We start from the raw sequence: 17,339 nt of genomic DNA, 5'->3' as shown, positions 1-17,339 counted from the left end.
TGACTTTAGCCATTAGCACAACTTAGGACCTAAGGGAATGGACAAAGATATGGGTAAAATTAGATGAGATGCAAAGTTTGCAGATTCTGCTAGAGAAGTGCGAGGTGAGGGGTGCTCTTCAGGAAAGAGCAGGGATAGGAAGGCCCTACAAATGTCTGCAAAAGAGGTGAGCCCAGCCCTCCCAAACAAAGTCTTCAGTGCTTTAACCACTGGCTTTTTCATCAAATGACTGCTGTTCCCGCAGCTTGAAACAAGAGAAAGTAGAACATTACTCTCCAGATGAATGTTTTTTCTAACAGGTCACAGAGGCAGAGTTAGGGGCTGTCAATGGCAACCTGGACAAAGAGGATGAGTGTGGTCAGTGGCCAAAGCCAAGGTCAGAGTACTCATAAGTTATCCAGGATGGCCTGTGACTGGAATTCATTCAGTCATTCACTCCACATTTAAGGCAAATCCACGCAAGCTACAGAGAATATGAAGGAGTGATCCTTCCACTGAAGGTACCCAACAACTTGGGTGGGAATGAGATGTTCCAACCACTCACAGACACTGACGGAACTAGGGTGAGACTCCGTGAGTGAGATATTATAGGGCATGGTAAATCGGGCTCAGCAAAAGCACGCCACTGAGCCCTCAGCAGGAAGCTCCATTTCTATTTAAAGATAACACCACAGATAGAGATCACTATCTTGTGTGTGCGGATGTGGCTGACAAAACAATAAATAGCCTCCTCTTCATTGCCTGCATATGAAGACTGACATTTGGTTTACAGCTGCAGAAACTGCTTGCTATTCCAGATGTCTAGGGCTCCATTACACTACTTTACACACAATTACATACTGCTCCAGCACAAACACACTGCACCATCCCCACCCCCACGTTGCTAAAGCTGTGAACTGCCCCCCAACGTTGCTAAGGCTGTGAACATCTTCTTTCTCTTCTTTGCTTGGTGAAATCCTATTCATCCTTCAACACCCAGTTGAGCCATGACTGCTACTGTGATGCCTCTATCACTAAAAGTCATCCCTCCTTAGTCACCACATTTGCCTCTTATCTCTATTGCAGCACTGATACAGCATTCGGTTATGTTGTTTCTTCATGTGCTTATCTCTCCAAAGAGTAATCATTATTTTTCAAGCATTTAGAATGGTTTCTGACAAGGCCAAATGTCGACTGATGAATGGATAAAGAAGATGTGGTATGTATATACAATGGAATATTACTCTGCCATCAAGAAGAATGAAATCTTGCCATTCGCAATGAGGTGGATGGAGCTAGACTGTGTTAGGCTAAGTGAAACAAGTCAGTCAGAGAATGACAATTACCATATGATTTCACTCATGCATGGAATTTAAAAAACAAAACAGATGAACATATGTGAATGGGGGAGAAAAGAAAAGGAGAGAGGGAAACAAACCATAAGATACTCTTAAGGATAGAAAGCAAACTGACAATTGATTGAGGGAGATGGGCAGGAGATGCCCTAAATGGGTGCTGGGTATTAAGGAGGGCACTTAATAAGTGATGAATCACTAAATTCTACTCCTGAAACCAATATTGCACTATAAGCTAACTAAATAGAATTTAAGTAAAAATTTGAAAAAAAAAAAAAAAAAAAAGAATGGTTCCTGACAAATAAATCACTGATAACTTAATGAAGAAATTAATAGACTACTCTGATAAAATTGTTTTTAGGGGTGTCTGGGTGACTAAGTTGGTTAAGAGACCAGCTCTTGAGTTCTGCTTGAGTCATGATCTCTCAGGGTCATGATATCAAGCCCTACATCAGGCTCCAAGCTCAGAAAGGAGTCTGCTTGAGAGTCTCTCTCCCTCTCCCTCTGCCTCTGTTTCTCTCCCTTACTCATTCCATCTCTCCCTCTCTCTCTAAAATAAATAAATAAATCTTTAAAGGAATTGTTTTTCAGCAAGCATCAATTTAGTGCTGGCATACCAACTGTCCTACAACATATTTGGATGACCTGAACTTGTCATTTGAAGCCATCATTGTAGCTCAGAGATGAAGCTAAAGTAAAGGATAAGAGGTTGGTGCATGTTTGTTTCATGAAGAAGTCTCAGAGTTCTTTGAAAAAATAAGATAGAGTTTCTCCCCTATTGACCGACCTCCAGTTTGCTCTATAATTTGATTTACTCATAGTTGCAGACTCAATCTTAAAGACAGAGCAAGGCCACTCCGAGCTTGATTCAGGTCAGTGAGAGCAGCATCAGTAACAGCCCTCATTACCTCTAACTTGAACCAATCACTACGTCAAAGCAAGAGAGAAATTCAAGTCTTCGTCAGTCCTTGTCAAACATTACTGGCCACTCTAGATATCCACCTCTGTACTCCATCATTAGCTGATGCAATCATAAGAGCACTTACACTTGGAAAGGATCTGGTAATCACCTGTTCTGACTCACTCCCAAAGTAGGAACATTTTCTATTCCATTTAGAGCAGATGGTCACCAACATCTGCTTAAAAACATCTACAGCCAAGAAGCTCCTTCCTCTGTGAGGTATCTATGTAACTCTGAACAACTGTAGAGATTAATGAGCAAATACCCAGGAATCATATAGTACCTGGCACACAGTAATTGCTCAGTACGTGTAACTGACATTTTTTATCATTATCTACTTTCAAAGTCCTTTTATTTCACTGGCAATCCCTTCTTTTAAGATATGAAACAATGTACAAGTGAGCAAAATGTTATGTCTAGTACACTTCGGTTTATGTAAAATATAAAGAACCTACATATATGTATGATGATGATGATGTGTGTGTGTAACGATGCTTACAAATCTTTCATTTATTTTTTTATTTATTTGCTTATAAAGCTTCTTGAAGGAGTCCCCATGAAGGCTTTTTGAAGGAGCCAATGATACCCATTGTGAGAAACCAAATGCCCACATCAAAGATTCTGTCTCAGTCCTTTGATGCCAGAAAGGTGCTGAGCTCTGTGTCAAAGGTGAGATAGAAAGCCCTTCCACCAGTCTTATGCTATGCATTGTCACCTGGACCTTGAAGCAATATGTCTATATCCAGAGCCCTACAGAATCCATCATTCATCTAAGCCGACCCAAGACACCGGGCATGGTGCCATCTTCCTATCTCCAACCTTTCCAAAGCTCAGCTACTAACTTCATTTGGAGAAAATGAATACACACAAAATATGTGCACAAGAGTAAGAAACTATTTCTGTGTTGGTAAATTTAGAAATTATCTAAAGGGCATAGTATTCAGAGATACAGCTTTGACTAGAACATAAGCACCTTTCAACACTGTCACGCAGAGCAGTTTAGTTACTGAGAGCCATAGCTCTCAAACATACACTTTTCTCATTATGGGCAAAGCTCTGTAATTATAAAACCAACTACCCCAGTCCTGCGATTTCCCTAAGAAAAGAACTCTTTCTGCTAAAGGTATCTTCAAGTCTCCAGCTCAAACTTTGAAATGACAGGTTGGTTTTGTCCTCACCTTCTACCTTTGCCAGTCAGCTCTAAACTCTTAGACTGAAGGGTCAAGTTTCAGTCAGAACTAATATCCTGGGTATATAGGCTGGGAAACGGGATATTAGCTTTACCATCCAGTCATCTAAAATTTATTCATTAATTCATTAAGTAACATTTTGAGCACCTGTTTTGCATGAACCATATACGCTCACTATTGCGTTCCCCTGGATATACTTCCATTTACAGAATACCCTTATGAAGTGTGGGAAATCATGAAGAGTTCTCTTCCTGACAATTCCATGAACATTCTGTTTGGCTTATTTTTCATGACCCTGGGATTTTTTTTCTGAATTTGGGACAGAAATCATTGCAAAGGTGTAGTATGTCTAGTATGTTACTGTTCTGTAAGAGGAAAAGACTATACATAAGCATATGCTCATATAGACATGAAATACGTCTGAATGGAATAGTGTTAGTGATGCTGCTGAAGAGAGAAAGTAGATAGCTTAGTGAAAAGGTAACATCCTAGGTGATAAGAAAAAAACAAAGTAAAATCCTCTTTCTGCCCTTGAAGCCTGAAGAAGCAAATACTAAAAAGCAAGTACATGGTTATCATTGTATGTTCTACACTTTTTCAATCTCTAACTATATCCAAGTATGGAGCATTCAAAAACCATAAACATTGCATAACACGGACATAATCTCAGTAAGTTTAGAATTAACTTTTGAATAAAAAAAATTCTGAGGTCATCTCTTTTTTGACATAGCGATTCTTAGATTTTTCTTTTCTGTCCTATCAGTAACAAGTCCCACCAGACAAATTACCAACTCCTCACTTACTGTAATTAACTGAGTGTATTACTTTCCTATTGCCAATGTAAAAAGTTACCACGATGTTTCAAAACAACACAATTTTTTTATCTTATGGTTCTAGAGGTCAGAAGTCTGGCAGGGGTCTTATGAGGCTAAAATAAAAAGGTAGCAGAGTTGCAATTCTTTCTTGAGGTTCTAGGGAAAGAATCCATGTCTTTGTCCTTTCCACTTCTAGAAGGTGCCCACAATTATAGGCTTGTGACCCCTTATATCTGTAAAGCCTACAATGGTGTCAGTCAAAACTTTTTCATATTTCCTGACTCTAATGCTGACCCTTTTGACTCCCAATACCACTTCTAAAGAACCTTTATGATTACATTGGGTCCAGCCAAATAATTCAGGATTATCTCCTAATTTTAAGGTCAGCTCAGTAGGAAAATTGATTCCAGGAGCACCTGGATGGTTCTGTCACTTAAGTGTCTGCCTGCTGCTCAGGTCACGGATCAGGGGGTCTTCGGATGGAGCCCTGCATCAGACTCCCTGCTCAGTGAGGATCTTGCTGCTCCTTTTCCCCCCTGATCATGTGCTATCTCTTGCTCTCTCTCTCAGATAAATAAATAAAATCTTTTTTAAAAAAAAAAAGCTTGATTCCATATGCAACCTTGATTCCCTGTGCCATGTAACAACATATGCACAGGCTCTAAGATTAGGAAACAGACATCTTTGGGTGGCCACTATTCTGCCTACCACAGTAAACAGTAAATAGATTAAATAGCTAGCTAGCTAGCTAGCTAGATACATACATACATACATACATACATACATACATACATACATATGGTTTCTGAAGAGATACAGCCTCTTCCATGGGATGACTTTTAAGTTATAAAATGTAACAGTCAAAGTCCTTGTCTGAAACAGGTGCTGTTGGAGTCCTCTGGCACAGTTGGGAGCCATTCCAAGACAAATGAGGAAGTAGATGAGATAGTCTATCAATACATGCTCTGCAACCTGACTTCCTGGTTTCAAATCCCAGGTCTACCAGTTAGACAGTGTGACTTGCGCCTCAGTTTCTTCATTCATGGAATGAAGTCAGTATTAGTACCTCTATCATAGGATTGCTGTAAGGCTTACACAAGTTACTACCATTTAGAACAGTGCCAACACATAATAAGTACTCCGTATACTACTTAGTTTGACTTGATTCACACTTCCATGACTCAGAGTGCTCACAAAGGAATCCCTGCCAAGACCCAGAAACGTTCAGCCCCAGAGCGAAAATCCTGTCTCTGTCCTAGGAGTATTGAGAAGAAAATATTGATGGTGTTTTGGGGGTGTCTGGGTGGCTCAGCAATTGAGCCTTCGGCTCAAATCATGATCCCAGGGTCCTGGAATGGAGCCCCGCATGGGGTTTCCTCCTCCACAGAAAGCCTGTTCTCCCTCTGCTACTCTCCCTGCTGTGTTCCCTCTCTTGTTATCTCTGTCAAAGAAAAAGAAAATATTGACAGTGTTTTAAAATCCACCTTGCCATCTAGGTTTTCCCCTCTTCCTTTTGATTTTAAAAAGGAGAGTTAAAAAAACAGCCTGTCCTGTAGAATATCAGGTCAGAACCTAGTGAGCCTACTGGCTTCTACTAAGGGTTACATGGATTGAGCTAGACAGTCTTTGCCCGCAAGGAAATTGCCACATAATGGGTAGGCAGAACAAACAAAGATAGGACGTAATTAAGCAAATTTAACAAAAAGTTAATTTCTATAGCCCCAGATAAGCTGAATCTAATAAAGCAAAGGGAGTGGCTCTCCATTTTGTTCTGTTTGGCCCCCAATGTCAACAAATCTAAAAGGTCTGTATAGCAATTCTCATTGCTAACACCAAAGAAACAGAATGCAAGTGTCGATCAAAGTACCTACTTTTTAAAAAAATTTTATTTATTTATTTGAGAAAGAGAAAGTGAAAGAGAGCGTGAGAGGGGAGAAGGTCAGACGAAGAAGCAGACCCGTTGAGCTGGGAGCCCAATGCGGAACTCGATCCCGGAACTCCAGGGTCATGACCTGAGCCGAAGGCAGTTGCTTAATTAACCAACTGAGACACCCAGGCACTCCAAAGTACCTACTTTAAACTGTAACCATACAATTGGACCAAACTATCTTTCATCAGGCTCTCAGTAAATTTTTCCTCTAGTTTCTAGGGACTGTTTCTAGGAAATCGCTAAAAAGATAACTAATTCATCCCTCCGGACTCATTATGCTAAAGGGTTTCAAATGCACAAAGCTCAAAGACAATTGCAAGAGCCCATGGTATCTTAGTTTGACAACAAAACACTCTTTAAAACATAAAGATTACACTGAAAACCATTTGGAGTTTTACTATTAGAATGTTGTAACAGCCTATCCTCATTCCTGAAAAATTACTGCCAAATTGGAATCAGTAAATCTCTCTTTATCCTCCTTTCAAGTACTTTGGCAGTCACTCCAGCATATAATTTAAAGTACTAAGAAAACTGATAATACCTGAATGTCAACACCATGGAAGGGGAGTACATACTTGCTGTTCTGTACTTCATCATGATCGCCAAATGAAATTCAATTTTATACTGTCAAATACAGTGATTTCTCTCAATGTGATAAGCTATGTTAACTAATGACCTAAGGAGATACTAAATATTGCCTGCTAAGTATATTACTATAATCTGATTAAATCCAGTCTTCAGCCAATCCATAATTTTCATTACCCCTATGAAAATGTTCTGGACTAGGATCTTTTAAGTTTCCTGTAAGCAAAATGAAATTTCCTTTGAGGTGAATAATGTAGCCTGAGTCTATGAAATAAATGTTGGTAAAATTGGTCTATAGCTCCCATTTACAAATACCAAAGTTATAAAGCATATTAGTTGGTAATATCATATTTATTGGCATTTATGTTATATCAGCTTATAAGCACCTTTTTTGAAAGTTTTTGTTTATTTTTATTATTACTTTTAAGTAGGCTCCACCCCCAGAGTGGAGCTCGATGCAGGGCTTGAACTCATGACCCTGAGATCAAGACCTGATCTGAGATCAAGGATCTGTTGCTTAATCAACTAAGCCACCCAGGTGCCCCAAATTACAAACACTTTTAAGTGAAAAACATTTTTCCTCTTTGCTCAGAAATTGTCCAACTCTCCTGGTTCAGTGAGGAGAGAAGCAAAGCTTTATCAAAGAGGTTGAGAGTCTAAACCAAATGGGATACTGTATAATCACAGCAGAAGCCTCATTCTGACTATTTTTTGTTTTGTTTTATTTGTTTGTTTGTTTGTTTTTGGAAGGGTGGGGTGGTGGGGTGGGGTCAACTTATTTGGTCAAAGGGAGTTTTTGATTAAATAAAAAAAATTTTTTTTTAAATAACACCTCAATCTTTGCATTCATTCAAGAAACATTAAACGTCACCACTAAGCATTAGATACTATTCTAAGAACTAGGGATACATACCTGAGGGACATGGCCAAGGAGAGGCATTATCAGGATTCCAAACATCAGGCAATGGCTAAAAGTGGGTGCTTGAGAGCAGCTGTAATGTCTGCTGAAGAAAAAAAGTGCCATATTCCAGGCTTAGGGCCCAGCCAACTAATTTTTTAAAAGACAGAATGATGGTTCAAAGAACTGCTGTTAAAAATAATTACAAATTAATAAAAAAATTTCTGAAAACAAGGCAAAGATGCACAGCAGACCAGACAAGCTCAAGAAGAAAGTGGTCAGCAAGTAAAAAATAAAGAATGATCGGATGCAAAGAAACCCAGAGCAGAAACTTCTGGTGATGAATGAGACTCTCTGGAAAACTACATCTGATGACTCGGAGTATATCAGTCTCATCTGACTGTGTTTATAAAAAGGAAAAAAATGATGAACTTGGGATCGTTTCCCCTCATATTGCAATCAATAGAAACTTCCTTTTCGCAATGAGACTTTAAACAATTAGAGAAACATTTTGGTTTCCAGCTAATGGGTTTAATAGTGATTGCCATTTCAGGAAAAGCACTTCATCCAATTGTAGACATGCCAAAGGTGGAAGAGAGGGGAGCAGAAGCAGCATAAACTGTACTAAAGGCCCTCACAGCTGGCTTTGAGTCACTGAGAAAATAATATCCTTCCTCTAATAATCCCTTAAAGACTTGGGTTTGCTTTCGTTCGGGAGGAGAATGTGCTGGCCTAAGAACAACTGTTGTTTCAGCACTTGAGCATCAGGGAGCTAGACGTTCTATTTATTGTACCAATGCCAGGCATTCCTAAGTAATATGTGAGCTGACCTTGAGAAAATACACATATAGTGGAGGTTCAAATACAGAGAGACCAGTTTCTAGTTAATGGCATAGTCAAACCTCCCACATTTTTTCCTTCTGTTCATCATCCTAGGGTCTCTAAATATTTTCTTGTTCCCTCGCTCTTCACCGGGGACCAAATCTGGGCAAAGAAAGGACACATACCTTGGCCACAGACATCTTGAGTACCATAATCTGTAAGTTTGGAGCCTGCTTTTCCAGAATTAACCACCGTATTTGCCTCCACCAGCACCATATTGTTCTAAATGTATTGAATTTATGATCTTTGCTTTATGTAGGCATCAATATTTAAGTCAACCTACAAACACGGGTATATAAAAATTTGCCATAAATACTGATGTTAATATGATATGATATGGGAGGATATAATTAAGATTGGATTAAATATAATGGATTATATTCATGAATTTAAAATAATTGGTATTGAACCAATAAAGCATACTCATGCATTATGTACTCACTAAGCTAATTTCTTGTTTTGTTCCTTAACAAAATATCCAAGTGTCCTCTCAAAGTGTGTTATTGGATTATGCCATTTGCTGTGCAAATAAACTGTACTTTTAATTAGTGTAAGAACTCCTGTAGTGTGAAATTAAAAGTTTTGAAAAGCAACATGTAATATATAATTCCCCTTTAGGATATTCTATCAAGTACGAATAGTTTCAGCTGCAAGTAATAGAAAACTTGACTAGTGGTCTTAAACCAAAGGGACATACCTAACAAAAAGACCAAAGAAAAGCCATCCCAATGTTGAATCAGTGGCTCAGTGATGTCACCAAGTAGGCAGGCTCCTTCAAATTTTCTGTTCAACCATCCTTGGTATGCATTCAGTATTTTTCTTCAAGGTAAAACTCTCAAAGCATCTTGTTCACATATAACATCATAGAACAATAGGATTTTCCTGGGGCACCTGGGTGGCTCAGTTGTTAAGTGTCTGCCTTCAGCTCAGGTCATGATCCCAGGGTTCTGGGATTGAGCCCAGCACTGGGCTCTCTGCTCAGTGGGAGGCCTGCTTCTCCCTCTCCACTACTGCTTGTGTTTTTCTCTCTCTCTGTGTCAAATAAATACACAAAATCTTTTTAAAAATTACAGTAGGACTTTCCCAATTTCCTAATGTATTACTTAAAGATTATTTTCCAGAACAGGTTCGTGTGCCCACTCAAGTCACTGGCAAGGAACAACAAGACTGTCATTACTGCTTTACACCAAATGTGACTTATACCCAGGAGCTTGGTACATTGGCATGGAAGGTAAGCCACCAAGGGAGTTCACCCCATATATGGCCCCTCTGAAGCCAAGCATTTAATGCAGGTCCTTTTATGCAACGAAATAGTGATATTCTAACTCTTGCACACTAGAATCAAAGCTGAAAAGATGCTTACTGGCTTGGGCATTGGAGTGTCCCCACTGATTTATCTCCAAGTCAGCAGGTCCTCTCTCTTGCATGGAGAGGCAACAGCTATAATGTCAACAGTAGGAAACAAATGCTACTGTCTCCCATCCCCGGCTAGGATTTGACAAGGATGAGAGGGGAAGCAAAGAGACAAGGAGTGAAGAGCGTCTTAATTTTTGCAGATGAAAATTGAAAAAAATTATGAAATCTTAGGTCTAAAATTTTCAGCAAGAACCCAAGATAATGTTTTCTTCTACTAACTGCCCTGGGAAGACTACAGGAACTTTGAAGTAAAGATCAGAACACTGCTTCAACTCTGCAATCAAAGAGCTTAGGAATGACATCTACCCTCATCACCGTAAATCATCTTTACATAAGGAAGGGGTCAAATTTCTGGCTTAAACAATACTGTTTAACTACTAAATATACGTATATTGCAAAGTAATTCAAAATTTATGCCAGAGCATAAATCTGGCATTTTGGCCTATTAAGAAAGAGCTTTCTAGATTTGTCATCAGAATGTACTAAAGGGAAAGAAAACAAAATATGAAATTAAAGCCGTAATCAGCTTAAGTGGAAACAATACTATCTGTTCATGATTGCCATTCCCATCATCAGTTGAATTAGCAAAATCCCGGACCGCATGACTCCAAGCTTCAAATGACTTAGGACTGATAGTCAGTAATGCTGTGTAATGGAAGGAAGACAGGTGGTTCACCAAGGCGGCCAGTGGTGAGCCTTTAGAAAAGCCGCTTCAACTTTATGGGTCTTGATTTCCTCATCTATAAAATTAGAAAACAAAGTCCACGCTACAGGGTTGGAATGGGACCAACTCAAATAAAGGATGCTTGTTTATTATCATATTGATATATCAGGTTAAGTTCCTTTTATTTAGTTTTTAGTTTTTAGTTTCTTGAGAGAGAGAGAATTTTAAGCAGGCTCCAGGCCCAGGCAGGAGCCCTACCTGGGGCTCAATCTCATCACCCTAAAATCATGAGATGAACAGAAATCAAGAGTTGGAAGCTTAACTGACTGGACCACCTAGGCACTCCAGGTTACATTCTTTTTAGGAACATCTTAAATATATGGGACACTAAAGAAAACAAATATGTGGTGGGGGAGGAAGCCAAGAAAAGAATCCTCATGCAATGCACTGTTCTGCCAATTTATTTTTTCCAGTGCAGTGGTTTTTATCCAGACAGTCATAGTGTCCCATAGGACCTATTAGCTACAAATTACAGATATTTCATATATGTCAAGAAACTGAAGAACGAAAATGAGATGAAATCCCAATGCAAGTCTATACGCCAAATGTGATTAGAAAAATTTTGACATTAAAGCCTGATAGTCAAAATAAATGTCTGAAATTTAAGCATACGCTTAGGAATTTACATATTAAGCCATTTGGCATTTCATTTTCTTGTCCTTTTTGCACATCAACTGGGATATAATTGACACATTGTAGGAAAAAAAATGAACAAATGCTCTTGCCATTTGCTATGTCTCTGTTATTTTCTAACTTTGTCTTTATCTGAGTTATCTCTGTAACACACACACACACACTTGTGGACTACGGAGGCAGGCATTCATTTACAGAGAGAGGCCAGAGGGCATCTGGATGGCTCTGACTGTACAGCGTGCGACTCTTGGTCTTGGGGTTGTAGTTGTAAGGTCCACAATTGGTGTAGAGATTACTTTTAAAAAAAAGTGAGAGAGAAGGCCAGGAAGCCAGATCACACTAAGAGAGGTGAGTTGCAAAGGAATTCATCAAAAGTTACCTCTCCGGATGTAAAGCCCTCTAGTGTGTATGCTATGTGTGTTTAGGCAATATACTCTCATTTTCCTACATTCCTCCTTAAGTGCTACCTCAAGGGTTTATTTTAGTCTGCAAGAGATTAGGCAGGTAGGGAGGGAAGGTAATTTCCAATATAAGATGCCAGTTCCTTACATCCATAGGTTATCCTCCTAGTGCCACCATTGCTGAACACTGTCTCCGCTTTATTTCTCTGGTTGGGAACTTACATACCACGCTCCTCCCCTTCTCAAAACTGAAAGGTCTTCTCTAAGCTACTAGTTCACTTATTATCTGCAACTGATCCTTAACAGACATCTTCAGAATCAAATTTTCATTTTCTCCCATTTTTAATGATAAACCACCTACAGTTCTACTATTTTTTTTTAAAGATTTTATTTACTTGAGAGAGAGACAGTGAGAGAGAGCATGAACGAGGAGAAGGTCAGAGAGAGAAGCAGACTCCCCGTGGAGCTGGGAGCCCGATGCGGGACTCGATCCCGGGACTCCAGGATCATGACCTGAGCCGAAGGCAGTCGTCCAACCAACTGAGCCACCCAGGCGTCCCAACAGTTCTACTATTTTGACTTTGTTTCTCAACTTCCTGCTTTTTCCCTGATTAGAGGTGTGAGATCCTTAACGAATTCGTTTTCTCATTCTCATTCTTAAACACTACGTGTAATTGTGGTGATATCTCTTCCCTTGTTGACTTCAAATTAAAATTTTTTTTAATTAGACAGGCACCCCCTAGATATGTACTCTTAAGAACAGATGGGTGCCAAAGTCTGCAATGTATACAAAAAAAATTTCAAGAGATAGTTATTATATATATTTTCTTAGGATCCCAGAAATTGATATTGAGAAGGCATCAGGTTCAACTGCTTTATAGAACACCCACCCCAATCTATAACATTAGTTAGAGTAAATGGGGAATTTCAAAAGACGTATTTACAGAGCATATATATATACAAGATAATGTAAATCATCCACAAAAGACAACTGATCCTAAATTATGGATGATTCTACTTTTTTAAATAGTCACACCCTACAAGTGATGGTTTTCCACTGAGAAGAAATGTAAAGAGAAGAAAATCCATCTCTTTCTTTCTTCCTCTCTTCCTTTTTTTTTCATTTAGAGAAAATAAGGAAGCAAAAAAGTTTGTCAACAGATTGAATCTCTTCAGGCAATTTTGTTTAAAGGTAATGAGATCGTTTCAGATGCTCCTGAGAAGAAAGAACAAGGGAACCTTTGGCTCAGACCCACTTTCCCAAGCTGCTGCCTTTAATTCTATGAGAAGAGACTTTTCAACTCCACAACCTGCATGAACTACCTATGTTGTGCCAGGCCCTAAGCTAGGGTTTGGGAAGAATAATACATAGTCACGTCTCTAATGAGTTTCCAGCTTGGAAGGAGAAACAAACACATGAAATAATAATTAAAATACCATGTGCTGAGAAGCATAATAGAAGTACAGGCAAGTACAGGCAAAGTGTTCAGGGCTCATAGAAAGTTCTTCCAGTTGGCATCAGGGAAGGCTTCCCGGAGGCAGTGGCATATTACAGAGAATAAAGAATAAAGAACAAAATGTATACCAACGAGTCCTCGTTCTTCCTCCTAGTTTCCCCAGAAGGATTCTGCATAGAGAAGCCCAACAGCATATTTCTGTAGCATGAATCACGAGAGTGCTAGGCAATTGTCACCCCAATAGCATTTCTAAGGAAAGCAATTAACTAGCAATTTTCCTTTATTATTTCACTCATCCACATAATTAAATATTCTCAACATACTTATTTCATAGTACTTTATGAAGAAAGATAACACTATCTACTATATACTAATGATAATATAATTAGGCACCAGTTTCACATGCTTTGATGTACCCTTTCAAAAAATTGTCTTAAAATGCAAGTTTAATGTGAGGTTAAAATTGCTCTAACTCTTTTCTCCCAAGACAGTAGTGTGTGTCTTTATTTCACATGGTTAATATGCTAAAGGCTTGCTTAGATTATTCCAGTTTTCAAGAAAAATTTAAAGGTTTATATGAATATATTTGGGTGAGCCTGGTGGTGGGTATTAAGATGGGCACATATTGCAAGGAACACAGGGTATGGTGCATAAACAATGAATTTTGGAACACTGAAAAGAAATAAAATAAAATAAAATGAAAAAAAAAAAAAGACCAGTACTAAAGCTAACCAAAAAAATAAAATAAAATAAAATAAAATGTCACTGGTCCCTCAAAATCACTCCCAAAGGATTTTGTCAGTTTTTTCATTTTGTTTTCCAATATATGATTACTGTCATTGTGCTGCATTTATTATACTGTATAAACCTTCACACATATATACACACATACCTATGTACAAAACCTTTGTACATTTTATATATACAAACATATACATATATGCTTATATAGACGACACATAAATATAATAAAAAGCCCCTTAATCTTGCCTCAGATCTCATCTCTAGGTCTTACAAATATCAAAAGCTATTTTTCCTCAATCCCTTTCCTGAAGTCTTCATGTGCCAAGATAAAAATGTTCAACCCTAGATATGGTTTCCTTAGAGTTATGGACTATGAGGCTCATCCTAACTCCACTACTGGGCCCTCTGTATATGACTTTAAGTCCACTTTTCTCAAAGTAAGGAGGCGTACATTTATTTCATTTACTTTCCCCATTATTTGTGCAGTTTCAGGCCATGTTGACACCTAGTTCAGAGCAGCAGAGCAAGACTAATAATAAAACAAACTGGCCCCAGTTAATAATTATACATACAGCTTGGCCCTTTCTATCCTAGTATCTTTTATGAGAGTTTTCTTTGAAAGTTAATACCTCTTGCTTTTTGAGGCAGATCAAAGCCAATTTGTGGTGTGCTCCATATTTCAAGAGATGTCTTAACATTTCCAGTAATAGTATTTCCCTTATATACATTCTTGTTTTCAATGCGTTTTTATAACTAGCTTCCTATTTATGCCCACAAAAGATGGTCATGATTAGGTGAAGCAATTTAAGATACAAACCCCTTGAAAGTCAGGAGATAAGCTTTAATAGCTATATTAAAGTCCATGTTATAATAACTTCTAAACCATGACATGGTCACATTTGGAGGAAAGCAAAGCCAAGGATTTGCCTTACGTGATCAGTCTTTTGTAGGACTGAGAGCAAAGTCTCCCTGACTTCTCGCTCATCAAGACACACTGCGTCTGCCCTTTTCATACGCATACCTTGTGCACAGAATTACAACTCCCGTGCTATGCCAAAGTTCATGTGCTGTTTTCTTCTAGTTTGCAAACACAACAAGACAGCTCTCCACAGTTCTCTTAAGCTAGCTTTGGTCTCAAGCAAGCTGGCCAGGGCTGTGCTGAAAACCTTCTGCCGAGATTTTTTTTTTTTTAATTTGTTTTGGGCACAATTATCATTAAGGTCGATGCATAACTACCTATCCAAGCAAGTCATTTATCTGTGCAGTGGCTTAACAAAAATTAGGTTGTATCATTCTTTAAATACCTCATTACTCAGTGCTGCTGATGCTCCTTTGTCATTAACCATAAACCACCTGGGATTTTCCAGCTCTGCTGTATATCCCTGGTTGCCTCGCAAGAATGGAGGCACAGAAGCATAATTAAAGACCTATTTATTAATGTCATACATAAGTGTGGGGTGTACACTTTACAGAACATTTTGTCTTAAGAGAGGAGGTTGGTTTTTCCAAAAGCTTACTTCACATGCTTCCATGGTTTTGAACACTAACCATCCAGCGTGAACGCTGAGATACGACAAACGTGATTTCTGAGAATGCTTTCTCTGTTTTTGCCTATAAATATGCCAATTGCTTTAAAAAAAAAAAAAGAATGTAAAAAGGAAAAATGTCAAACATGAAAGATTTACCATCAATCCCAAATCAGAATGGAAGCTTTGCTTTCATTAAAAAGGATTTCCACATAACAGTTAATATTTTAGCATTCCTCTCCCCCTCACCAGTCACCATTTCTCAACTCCTTCACAATATCCCTTATTTTCTTACCTTTCTCATTGCCAAGAGAAACAGCAGAATGAACAATTCTCCTGTTTACTTCTGTAGAACACTGAGGTTCCAGAAGGTGGACAGAGAAATCTTTTTTTTTTTTAATTAATTTGACAGAGAAAGAGAGAGAGGTCACAAGTAGGAGAGAAAGCAGGCAGAGAAAGAGGAGGAAGCAGGCTCCCCACTGAGCAGAGAGCCCGATGCGGGGCTTGATCCCAGGACCCTGAGATCATGACCTGAGCTGAAGGCAGAGGCTTTAACCGACTAAGCCACCCAGGTGCCACCAGAAATCATTTTTTTAAAAGATGTATTTATTTGAAAGGAAGGAGAGAGAGTCTTAAGCAGACTCCGTGCTGAGTACAGAGACAGATGTAGGGCTCGATCTCACAACCCTGAGACCACAGCCTGAACCAAAAGCAAGAGTCAGATGCTTAACCAACCTCACCTTCAGGCGCTCCCAGAGACATCTTTTTACATCAAATCTGGATGGTTTTAAGACTTTCATAAGGTGGGACAATTCATGGACTGATTTTTCTCAGTGGAATGTGTTTGCTCCACACATTTTTCTTAAAGGTTTTACATATCTGTTGTTCATTTACACTAGAATTTTGTACAAGATGGTATTTATTAAATAAAATGATATTCTTAGTTGTTCTAAGATGAATATAACAATGGTTCATCGTGTTCTACAGAGATGAGCATGACTTTCAGGAGTTCTGTTACATGAGCCAGTTTGAGTTTCTAAATCTTCTTCCGGCTTCCAGTTCCTCCCAGAATCATCTTCCTAAAGGACCTCTAATCTCATTCCTCTAGGAGAATCTTGAACAGGCTTGCTGTTGTTTGTTGCACAAAATCTAAACATCTGAGCAGAGAACAGTGGTCCTTTCAGCTATACTATAGTGCATTGATTTTATAAAAACATAAACAAACTTTCTCTATCTTGTTTTTTACAAAAATAAGATTTTCCCTATTTTACACCATAGGGCTTGATATGCACGTATGTGGTGTTTGTGTGTGCTTAGAGTCATATCACACAATACACACTCGGGAGGGGCATTCTCACTCATAATACAATATATACTTGGAATCTATATGACTTATTTTTGCGAAGAAGCCATGTTTAATTACATATTATATTCTGAACCAAAAAACTTATACGAAATAAATTACATGCCTATAGTAATAGGTGAGAAAATGCTGCTGAAGATATATATACCCCAGGACTCCTGGATATAACAAAATTATCCTATAGGTCAAATAAGAAACATGACCAAGTAGTGTAATTGTAGATCATCTAAGGGACTGATGCCTATATAGCACATAGAAGCACTCTATTTCATAATATTTTATCTAAAATTAATATGCAGGGGCACCTGGGTGGCTCAGTTGGTTTAGCATCTGCCTTCAGCTCGGATCATGATCTCAGGGTCCTAGAATCAAGCCCCATAGCAACCTTCTCAGTGGGAAGTCTGCTTCTCCCTCTCCCTCTCCCTCTGCTGCTCCTCCTACTCCTGGCTTCTCTTTGTCTCTGTCAAATAAATAAATTTT

At 38.7% G+C, this 17,339-nt stretch overlaps 1 long non-coding RNA gene across 2 annotated transcripts in view; it reads right to left on the bottom strand.

The window, feature by feature from the left end:
- Positions 1–17,339, bottom strand: part of LOC116586950 — a 101,768-nt gene that overhangs the window by 3,505 nt on the left and 80,924 nt on the right. The window contains exon 3 of one of the 2 annotated variants that reach the window (XR_004284220.1): positions 7,729–7,816. This is a non-coding gene — a long non-coding RNA (uncharacterized LOC116586950). Of the gene's footprint in view, positions 1–7,728; positions 7,820–17,339 lie in introns of both variants that reach the window. The other variant, XR_004284221.1, reaches the window with a different exon arrangement.

The sequence above is a fragment of the Mustela erminea genome, chromosome 3 (assembly GCF_009829155.1).
Source record: "Mustela erminea isolate mMusErm1 chromosome 3, mMusErm1.Pri, whole genome shotgun sequence".
NCBI classification, from domain to species: domain Eukaryota; kingdom Metazoa; phylum Chordata; class Mammalia; order Carnivora; family Mustelidae; genus Mustela; species Mustela erminea.
This window is presented reverse-complemented; position numbering and strand designations above follow the sequence as displayed.